The sequence below is a fragment of the Thunnus maccoyii genome, chromosome 5 (assembly GCF_910596095.1).
Source record: "Thunnus maccoyii chromosome 5, fThuMac1.1, whole genome shotgun sequence".
NCBI lineage: Eukaryota > Metazoa > Chordata > Actinopteri > Scombriformes > Scombridae > Thunnus > Thunnus maccoyii.
The window spans coordinates 35,207,786-35,219,010 of NC_056537.1; the positions used below are offsets into that span (position 1 = coordinate 35,207,786).

General features: G+C 40.1%; 1 long non-coding RNA gene across 1 annotated transcript; it reads right to left on the reverse strand.

Annotated features, from left to right (window-relative positions):
- Positions 1 to 477: 477 nt before the first annotated feature.
- Positions 478 to 1,371, reverse strand: LOC121897108. The gene is made up of 3 exons (XR_006096187.1): positions 1,329 to 1,371; positions 924 to 1,072; positions 478 to 731 (listed from the first exon to the last, which is right to left on the reverse strand). It is a non-coding gene; the product is annotated as an uncharacterized LOC121897108 (long non-coding RNA).
- Between the last annotated feature and the right edge of the window lie 9,854 nt (positions 1,372 to 11,225).

Genomic DNA, 11,225 nt, shown 5'->3' on the forward strand with positions numbered 1-11,225 from the left:
CGACCGCAACAGCAGGAAGAAGGAACACGAGAAGCTCGAAAAATACCAAGGGCTGAAAGAGGAGCTAGAAAAGATGTGGGGAGTGAAGGCGACAGTGGTGCCAGTGGTAATCGAAGCACTGGGGGCTGTGACCCACAAACTGGGAGAGTGGCTCAACCAGATTCTGGGTACAACATCTGGGGTCTCTGTCCAGAAGAGCGCGGTCCTAGGAACAGCTAAGATACTGCGCAGAACCCTAAAACTCCCAGGCCTTTGGTAGAGGACCCGAGTTTGAGGAAAACACACCACCACCCCCCATGGGAGGGGGGTGAGAAGGGGATTTTTATATACATATATATATATATATGTGTGTGTGTGTGTGTGTGTGTGTGTATATATATATATATATATATATATATATATATATATATATATATATATATATATAAAAAAAAAATATACTAGACACTGTTATTTCCTTGAAACAAAACACTCTTGAGTAATCTAAATATTGATATTCAACTGTGGGAGATGTCAAGTTACCAGGTACTCAGGTGTCCATAGAGTCTTTAAAATGGTGTTTGTGGATGCGTACTTGTCTGTAGAGTGCAACAGCCCACCTAAGTCCACTTTGCATCACAAGTCCACTGGGCCAAAAGGCTTTGGATCCTTGCAGGTCAGCAGCCGCTGGGTGATTTCACTTTGATCCTCCATTTCTGCTTCATGTTCTTCAGCAAATTGGATGACAGCTACTGTAGATGACAGAAAAACAAAAATGTTTTGCGAATGCTGTCAGTGTAATAGTCAAGCTATGATCAAAACACATTTTTTAAGACTCTCAAAGCTTTTGTAGAATAGGTTACACCTAACAAGATTTTAATTACCTATTGAAACAAACTTTTAAATACAAAAAGGGTGTGATGTAAAATGTTGATGAGCAATACCTTTTGAGCAGACACCAGATAGAACTGTAGAACTGTGAATGTATAAGCAAGATGTGAAGAGGACAGCCAGGGTGGTGGTCGAGTCAGGTCTCCATCAGCAGCATCCATTTGGTCGCACACAGGACCACAGGTTCAGGCTCTCCTGATGACTATTAATCAAACACTAAATTGAAAACAATTCTATTACCTTAAAGTACCATTTTCCCTGTTAAAACTAATAACAAAAACTTACACAACAGAGACATCGTTTGTGTGAGTTAGTACATGAGAACAGATCTAAGCAGATGACTGCGGAGGTGCTTGTGGTTAAGCCAAACTAAATATATATATATAAAATATAAATATAAAATATCTAAAAACAGGCACATAGTATAACAAGCACAACTGCCACAAGAGCTGACTAACTTGGCTATGGATGTTATCTTTCACGTTGAGACCTGGGATGATGATTCCAAAGCTGTGCTTTGGAAAACATTTTTTCTTTACTGAGAGTTTACTTTTTAATTAATCGTTTTATATATATATATATATATATATATATATATATATATATATATATATATATATATATATATATACATACACAGTAATTCCACACAGAATAACAGTGCTGAGTTAGCTTGGGGTGACACAAGCTAAACACACGTTACAGTGCTCTCACATGTCCTATGAACACAGAAGATAAAAAGCAAACATCTGTAACGTTAAGGCATGCTGACAAGTTAGATCTGTAATATGAAGCTGTTTCAGTTTAACACAATGTAGTCAGGTTAACTATGGATTTCTGTTAGCTAGCTAGCTAACATTATAAGCCAGCAGCCAGAAATCAACATGAATAATTTAACTACAAAAACTAGCTTGGTATAATGTCTGGTGTTAGTCAGGACTTAGTGTTTAAATGTATCTTCCAGTGCTTATTTATGAATGTTCTGTGTCTGTTGCGTCCTTTATTTCGGAGTACTTTACAGTTAAATGTTAGCTGATATAGTTAGCAATAGGGGTGTGCCCGAATACAAATACATTATTTGGCAAAGCACAAATAGTGGGATTTCTTTTTTTATGAATATTTGTTTCATACAGATATTTTTAAAATTATTTGTTTTCGGGAAGAAAAGCAAAACCATGTCAAATACCAGTGCACAGGTCGGTTACATTGCTATCTCAGTCTCTCTCCTCTGCTCTCCTGTAACATCCACCTACTACATGAGGCACATTTCCTAATTTGGTCATCACTCCTGGAGTTAGGGGTGTTCCCCAGAGATAACGCTGAGCTACTGACACACACGAAGTGCTCCCAAGGGACTCTCCATAACCTGTTGTTCCCCTTTTCCTTTCCACAAAGTTAGGTTGTAAAAAATAGGCAATAAATTAAAAGTGCAAAGCAATAATTGCCTTTGAAGTCCTTCCCCACATGTCACACAGTGTGCTGTCTCTGTGTTATGGGTGTATAAATAGGTCTGCAATGAGGTGATGAGTAAAGATTTAGCTCAGTAGTCAGTGCAGTCATCTATGACCTGGGAGACTCCAGTGTGGGGACCTCCTTCGTAAGGGAATTTATCTTTCTCATCTCACAGGAAAACCTGAGTCCCGGGCCGAACCTCGCGGTCCTTCACAGTCCTGATGGCATCCTTCCCTGGCTATTGCTGCTATTGCTGCTTGTGCTTGTTGTTGTCGTTGTGATTGTTTTTCTTCTGTCCCCCCTCCCCCTTTCCCTCTCTCTTTCTCTCTCTCAACCCAACCGGTCAAAGCAGATGGCCGCCCACCAAGAGCCGGGGTCTGCTTGAGGTTTCTACCCGTTAAAGGGGAGTTTTTCCTTACTGCTGTCGCCAAGTGCTTGCTCATGGGGGAATTGTTGGGTCTCTGTAAATTAAAGAGTACGGTCTTGACCTGCTCTATGTGAAAAGTGCCTTGAGATGACTTCTGTTGTGATATGGCGCTATATAAATAAAAATTGATTGATTGATTGATTGATCTATGAACAATTATTATAACACTTTAATTTTCTAAAATTAAAGCGTAATAAAAACAAAAACAAAAACAGGATTTTTAAACCTCTGTCCACTTTTATTCAAATACAAATACAAATAATTTTGCTGCCTCAACAAATACAAATACAAATACTTAGCTCTCTGCACATGCCTAGTTAGCAAGCGGTAGGGTGTCAGAAAGTCCACTTTATCCATCTATGATACCATCTGACAACTGTACTCCAAGCAAAAACAGACAAGAACACAAGCACTCTTAAAAAGAAAATCCTTTAAGGCAAAAAAAGATATTGTAGTAATCCCAAAATCCCAAACTGGCTGCAGTGAAGTATGTTACTTTGGCGCCCAGACTGACTCAGTGACGCTGTTCAAATTTGAGTTCATGTGATATTTTTCTTGGCTCAACCAATCAGCTCACCACTTCACTGACAGCCTGCAGACGCCTGAAGAAACAATGCCATCTTGAAGTATTCGAATTCATGTGAAAAAAAATATTTCAAACTAATGTTTAAATTATTTAATCTGCACCATGCATTTGAGGATTTTATTTGAAAGTATTACAACTAATATTCAAATTAGTGATTTTCTCTACAAAAGGGAAAGGTGCTACCTTAAATAGTAACATAAAGGTGTCTGCAGTAGTATGGATATTACTGTATTTTCTACAGTAACATAATGGTTTCTGTGATTTTCTACAGTAACATAAAGGTAACTGTGATTTTCTACAGTAATATATGGTTACTGTAGTAGTATTGATATTACTGTGATTTTTTACTGTAGCATAATACTTACTGTTTTACTACAGTAACATGACAGTTTCTGCGGTACTATCAATATTACTGAGATTTTCTCCAGTAACATATGGTTACTGTGATTTTCTACAGTAATGTAATGGTTACTGTGTTTTCTACAGTGGTGTGTTCACTACTGTGATTTCTACAGTTAGTATGATTACTGTGTTTTTAGGCCTAATACACAGTACTATACTGTAAAAATATTCACAGTAATTAATTGTGCAGAAACACACTAAATTACTGTGGATTTCACAGCCATTTTTTACAGTGAAGGGTATATTTGATTTATTCAGCTTTAGTATATTTATTCATGAACTCAATGACTAACAGCTAGGGATGCATGTCAATGGTATCGGACGATAAAAGCTCTAAAATGAAATATCGGCATCGGCCATTTCTGCTGATTATGAGAGGCCGATTTGTTGCCATCTCCTCCGCCACCCAACTGTACTTCCCTCCATGGACTGTTTCACTTTGACAGTCCCAGTGCTTCCTCCGCAGGCTCCACTTCACTCAGACCTGCTTCTTCCCACTATAACTTGAATAACAAAACGGGGCTCTGTGCTCTGGTTGGATCCACATGCAGAACCAGGGCTAACGTTAGCTGGGAGGCTAGCAGAGCGTTAGCCGCAGCTAACGTTAGCCCGGGCTCTCCATGTGGATCCAACCAGAGCACCGAGCCCCGGTTTGTTATTCAAGTTAAAGTGGGAAGAAGCAGCAGGTCTGACAGGCAGCTTGAGTGAAGTGGAGCCTGCGAAGGAAGCACCAGGACCGTCAGGGAGAAACAGTCCATCGAGGAGCTGCTAAATTCGGCTGCACAGGTAGGAAACACCTCAGCTGACAGGATGTACCACTCTGTTTGGAAAAAAAATCTTTGTGGTTTATAACGGCAGTTGGCAACTAGCGTATTAGGTGCATTACTGCCACCTTCTGCTCCGGAGTGTGGACCAGAGATTAAATCCTACACATTAATCTTGTCTGTCTAATGAGCTCAATGAAAACTCTACTGCTCCACCTACTTGCCAGGTTCATTAGTTTTAAGGCTTCCTAAATTCTTCCTTCATATATTGTCTTTCTTGGTCATACTTAGTACAATCTATATTTGCATGCATAATAGTCTCCTCAGCCATCTGGAAAAAAATATGTGCATATATCGGTATCGGCGCATATATCGGTATCGGCATCAGCAATCAGCCACAGTGAGTTAAAAATATTGGCATATCGGATATCGGCAAAAAATCCAATATCATGCATCCCTATGTACAACTATTCAGCTGTATTCAAGAATTAGATCACAGGTTAATAATAATAACAATAACATCAATAATAATAATAGTAACAATTACTATTAGTGTTATTGTTATCATTATTAGTAGTAGTAGTCGTAAAAAATGCCAAATGCATCCGTGCCGTCATAGTAATGGCAGCTGTTGAAAAGCCTAAAAGCCTTAAATTATCTTAAATGTTCAATACAGTATATAGATTCATCTGGTCCTTTTTGTCCTACATTATGTAAAAGAAACAGTGTTGCCAACAAGAAGTATTCATATTTCTTGAAGTTACTTTTAAGTGGGGAAAAATATAGATTATCAGAGCATGTATGTATCTGAGTATGTATTTAATGTAGATTAGCACAATTAAAGGCTTTTAGGAGGACAAGTACGTGTTCTGTTTGTGTTTTCAACAACTGTTGTCACGACAAGCAACGAGTCATCAATTAACAAGGTCACTCGTTATACCAAAACACCTGCAACATTAAGTGCACAAGCACTGATTCTAATTACCGACAAACCAGAGCTTTTGTTTCACAAAAAGTAACCCTCCCAACCCTGCACACCATCCCGGTGTTATGTCCCAACTGGTTTTCAAACCTAACTGGTTTCCGTACCTAACAGTAGCAGCTGTGGTCTGCCTCTGTCAGCAGATTCATCACATATTCACAAACATATAACTGGCAATTTTCTCATTGCTACTGCAGGAAGTATGATTGTATAAGTGAGCATCGTTTCACAGCCACCCACGAAAAAATAAAGCTAACAAAATATATGACACCAGCCATCTGTCTATCACCGTGAGCCACTTATGCTTTCATGTTTTCCCCCTTCGGTCATCTATCGGTAAAGTATGTCAGCATCCAGATAACATTTTGTTCTGGGTTTACCCCAGACAACTGGTTAGCATAGGCCCATCTGAGAAAATACCTGAACATATTGATCAAGTTTTTTTTCTCAAGGCTCTAAACATATTGACCACTACATTACAGTCCCCTACGACGCTACACATTATGATAAAGAGATACTTTTAAACAGTGACAATCTAACTCAGACAATACTGTCAAAATACGCAAAATAATATATTAGCAAAAAATAAACACTGAGCCACAGGGTGAGTAATACAAGCGATAATATTCTACCCTAAACACAGTGCTGAAGGCATGGACTTGATTTTCAAAGTCAGTACAGTAAAATAAAATACAGATGGGCACACACTCAGACCCGTATGTCATTAAGTGCTCATCAATACTGTTATTTAAGAGCTTTACTCTAAATGCCATGCTTTTCAAATTTCCACACACGTTTTCTAAATTATGTTCAGACTCTAGTTAGGATCAAGCAATTAAGTAATCACCAACATCTGGGACAGGAGAGCAAGTATGAGAATGGGGCAGGTGATGGGAATTTTGTTCAGTAGCAGTATAATAGCTTGCAAACAATGAAGTTGGCAACTGAATAGTGGATTAGTAAAGGAACTAGAAAAGTTGAGGAAATCGTTGACTTTGAACTGAACTGAAAAACCCTCCAAACTTCACCAAAATTCAGCATTATATAACGAAGGGCGGAAAGTTAATTAATATGTCATAGGCAAACCACACAACAGCACTGTATCCATTGCGTTATTGAATTTTAAATGTCTTTTCAAATGTTTATGGCAATGCAGTCCCTAGATGGGGAACTATATTACCAGTGCCACAGAAAGCGCGATGAGCAGCAGCAGCATCTTGCTAAGGTTGCCCACACCCCACATGAAGCAAACAGCATCTTTCTTGAGTTTCATGCCAGTGCTATCCGGCCCACTGTGGAGTGGACAAGACTACACATGCAACCCTTCAACAGTATTACTGTGGTATGAAGGCAAACATCACAAAATGGGTGAGTAAATTATTGCTCCATATTTCTGTGGCTCTTATGGAAAAATTTACATATTTCACATCTGAGTGTCCTCAATTGTTTTACTTTATTAGATTGCCCAATGTAATGACTGTCAAAAAAAGAGGGCATCTATAAAGCAGAAAACCCAGTATAAACCCATCAAGGTGAATGGTCTCATTAAATGAAAAATGTTGTTTAACATAGAAGTGTTAGATGATGTTATGCTTTGGTTTGCATTTAAGATGTCAGAGCCCTTTGAACTTGTGGGGATGGACCTTGTGGGCAAGTTGAAGTGCTCAAACAATGGACACACATACATTTGTGTCATGGCGGACTATTTCACTAAATGGCTAGAAATCTATCCACTAAAAAGTAAGAGGGCAGAGGAAGTGACAGACTGCATACTGGATTTTTTCTGTAAGTAGGGTTAGGGTTAGTGTTGCACCAAAACAAATCCTGACTGACCAGGGAAAAGAATTTGTCAACAAAGTAAGTTGAATTCTGACACATGATATTACTGTATTTTTGTACACAGCAACATTGGTATTACACAAAAGTGTATGTTCTTCATTTTCATATCCAATGTTTATTCTAGATCAACCTGTGTTTGTGTGCCAAGCTTGGCATTGCCAGAAGCCTCTGCGCACCATACCACCCACAAATGGCAAACAAATGACTTGGTGGAAAAGCTTAATGGCACCATTCAAGGGTAAAAACACAACTTTCTACATTTTGTCCATATATAATCTCATATCATGTGTATATATGGAGAATGACCATATTTTTTCCAATTTAAGGGCTTTGAAAAAGATGGTGCAGGACCACCCAAGTGACTGAGACAATTGTATCAAACCAACTGTCTTTGGACTACACACAAAAAAACAAATAACCACTAAATATTCTCCTTATTCTCTCATGTATTGAAGGGAGGCCCGTTACCCATCTGAAATTCCAGAAAGGTGACAGGTATGATGGCATTTTCCTACAGTAGGAACTGCTTTGGCAACCATATGTATTACTCTGCTATAATGTGTACTTGTGTTTATTTATCTACACCAATGTTACCCTGCTAGGGTACAGCTGGAGCAACAAAGCATTTGTACCCTTTTAGGTCCTATCTGTACCTTGATTTCTTAGTGTGTGAGGTTGTGAATGCATTCATCCATGCTGTCATTATGATGTTACATCATAATGACAGCCCCACCCATATAAATGGCCTTTACCTCTCCCCTTTTTTATTGTACTCCATGGAAGAGGTAAGTCACATTGTGGTCTTACTGTTAAATTATGGTTGTAAGTTTATTTGTTAGCTTAAACCTCTTGTGCAGTATGCTAACATATTTCTATGTCATTTAATTTGTGTAGGAGCGCAGGTTGGATGTCAGAGTTAACCAGAGGATTTTTCATATGTATTATGAAGGTCATTTATCCAAAGGAGAAGCGGGCACATTGACCCTTACCCCTGACCACATAAACAAATGCAAGGATATGTCTTGCCAATAACTAGGCAAGTATACATCAGTGGTAATGTCATAAAAGTTTCTTGATTACAAATAGCTAAAATATTTTGCTATTATACAAAGCTTTCATGAGACACAAACATATCAACATCTCACAGTGGACTTGTGATACACTAAACCATCCATGTAACAAGACTCTGTGGGACATTTGTCTGCAAGGAGGATTGTTGCTACAGCTATTGAATGTTACTGATTGTACTGTCTTGTGTAGTTTGCAGAGCTTCTCCTAACTGGTGGGGTGCTGGATTTCAGTACTGTTGAGGCTGCTATCACTCAGTTGAGGAGGGAAATAGCTTGTAGACTGATCACTGATTCGTGTTCTTTTTTATTTTTTTCGGTCAATGTATCATTATACACATTACAATTAATTACATGTGTGTAATGTGCTAGATAACTTGTCAGATCTATGCAGAGCATGTGGGAATGCATGTCAAAGTCCAGGGAGAAGGGGACTTCCGGCGGGATACCAACATGGCAGCGGCATAAAAAGTGAGCTCCCCGACATTGATATTAAATAAGCCCTATAAACCTATCAGTTAGAGAAAGGGATGATAAATTTGAAAGTGTTTTAAAGGGCGATGGATAAGACCAGAGGGAAAAATCGAAAGTCGAATAAAAACGCTGATATCAACTTTGAGCAGGACAACGAGCCAGCTAAGCTAACACGCGAGCCACGCGGGGTGGCTGGTGAGCTAGCAGAGTCTACAACTGAGAGAGTGAATGCCAAGCTAGCAGCGCAACCGAGCCGAGAGGGAGGAGAGATACAGCCACCCGCTAAAAGTATGGCAGACCTGGAAACAATCTTACAAGAGATAAGAGAGTTTCGCCGGGAGAACTTCGAAAATCTCAAAGAAATCAGAGATGATATCAGAAAGACGAACAACAGGATTGATGACGCCGAAAAGCGGATTGTGGAAACAGAGGAGCGCATTTGCAACCTGGAGGAAGCCGCGTTGGAACTCGCTGAGCTGCAGAGGCGGGTTGAGACCAGAATGACGGACTTGGAGGGCCGCGAGAGGAGGGAAAATGTCCGCATCCATGGGGTGAAGGAAGGTGCGGAGAGTAATGCTCAATCAATGATTACGTTCATCGAAAACCTCCTCAGGGAGAAGCTGGATTTACCCCCATCACTTGAGTTAAAGATTGAAAGAGCCCATCGGGCTTTAGTCTCCCAACCTCCCAAAGACTCCCCTCCAAGATCCATCGTGATGAAGTTGCAAAGTTTCCGCAGTAAGGAAGAACTTATCAAGATTGCGTGGCAGAAAAAGGGTTTCATATATGAGGGGAGGAAGGTGTTTCTAGACCACGACTATGCACCAGAGGTCCTGAGAAAACGCAAGGAATACACGGAGGCAAAAAAGGTACTGAGAGAAAAGAAAATACGTTTTCAGACACCTTTCCCAGCAAAACTCCGGGTGTTTTACGAGGGGGAGACATGCCTCTATAATACAGCGGAGGAGGCGACGAAGGACATGCTGTCCCGAGGGCTCCAGGTGGAGGTGGTGACACCGGAGGAAAACTGGACGGAGCGGATTAAACGACTAATGTGGTCGTCGGGTAGTGCGAAGACGGGCCGCGGGACAACGGAGACACGGCCGGGATATAAACAGAAACTGCAAGCCTTCAGGAGAGACCGGGATTCCCGATGAAACAACACCATAAAAGGTTAAGATTTGACTGTTTCCAGGAAATAACACTAGCCTACGAGGTGAGAGCTGTGTATACTCAATTTTGATAAGACTACAGCGTTTTATACGGATTTTAGTCGCTAAATTCATAACCTCACAAGTCAAGGACGTCGGGGAAGCACTAAATGCAGTTGCGAACTTATGAACGATGCTGTTTTCAGCAGCGAGGGCCCTCTGCCCCTAGGGAGCAGTGCTCATCCCTCAGAGCGGACTGAACACCAGAGCTCAGAGAAGGTCAATAGACAGACCTCACCAAAGGAAGTTCTTTTAGTATTCTGTTTAAAGGTTCTTAAGTTAATCCTTTGTTACAAGTTGTTTAATGTTCATTACTGTTTCAGTAGCTACAGGGGGGTAAATATGACGGAGAGGATAGGAGAGAGACACAAATCAGGTGGAACAGAGATCGATGACAACATCCAAGAACTGCATTAAAGTAGCCTCATATAATGTAAATGGTGTACTTAACCCAATCAAAAGGAGTAAGATAATTAGTAAGATGAAAAAAGAAGGCGTAGGGATAATTTTATTACAAGAAACTCATCTGACAGAGAAGGAACATGCAAAGTTGACAAGAAATGGCTACAACCAGATATTCTCTGCCTCCTACAAATCAGGACGCCGGCGAGGGGTGGCTATTTTGATTACAGGGAAGATCTCATTTGAAAAGATATCTGTGACAGGGGACAAAGAGGGTAGATACATCATGGTTAAGGGGAAACTTGAGGGGGAGGTGGTAACTTTTTTTAACATCTATGCCCCACCAGGCTCGGATTGGAAGTTTTATAGACAGATGTTTGATTTGATGACACTAGAGGCAGAGGGTATTTTGATTGCGGGAGGTGATTTGAACCAGAGGCTAAACCCACAGCTGGATGCCTCAAGAGGTGGGATACAAAAAAGTGCAATCAGTAAAAAAATTAAGATGATGTTGTCTGAACTGGGAATTGTAGATATTTGGAGGGATCTGAATCCCACAAGTAAGGATTACACCTACTATTCACCACCACACAACATACACACAAGGATTGATTATTTCCTGATGTATAATAAAGATAGATGTAGGGTAGAAAAATGTGACATAGGAGTGAGGGATCTATCAGACCATAGTCCTCTTTACTTAATACTACGTCTGGCGAGCGAGAAAAAAACAACAATCTGGAGATTAA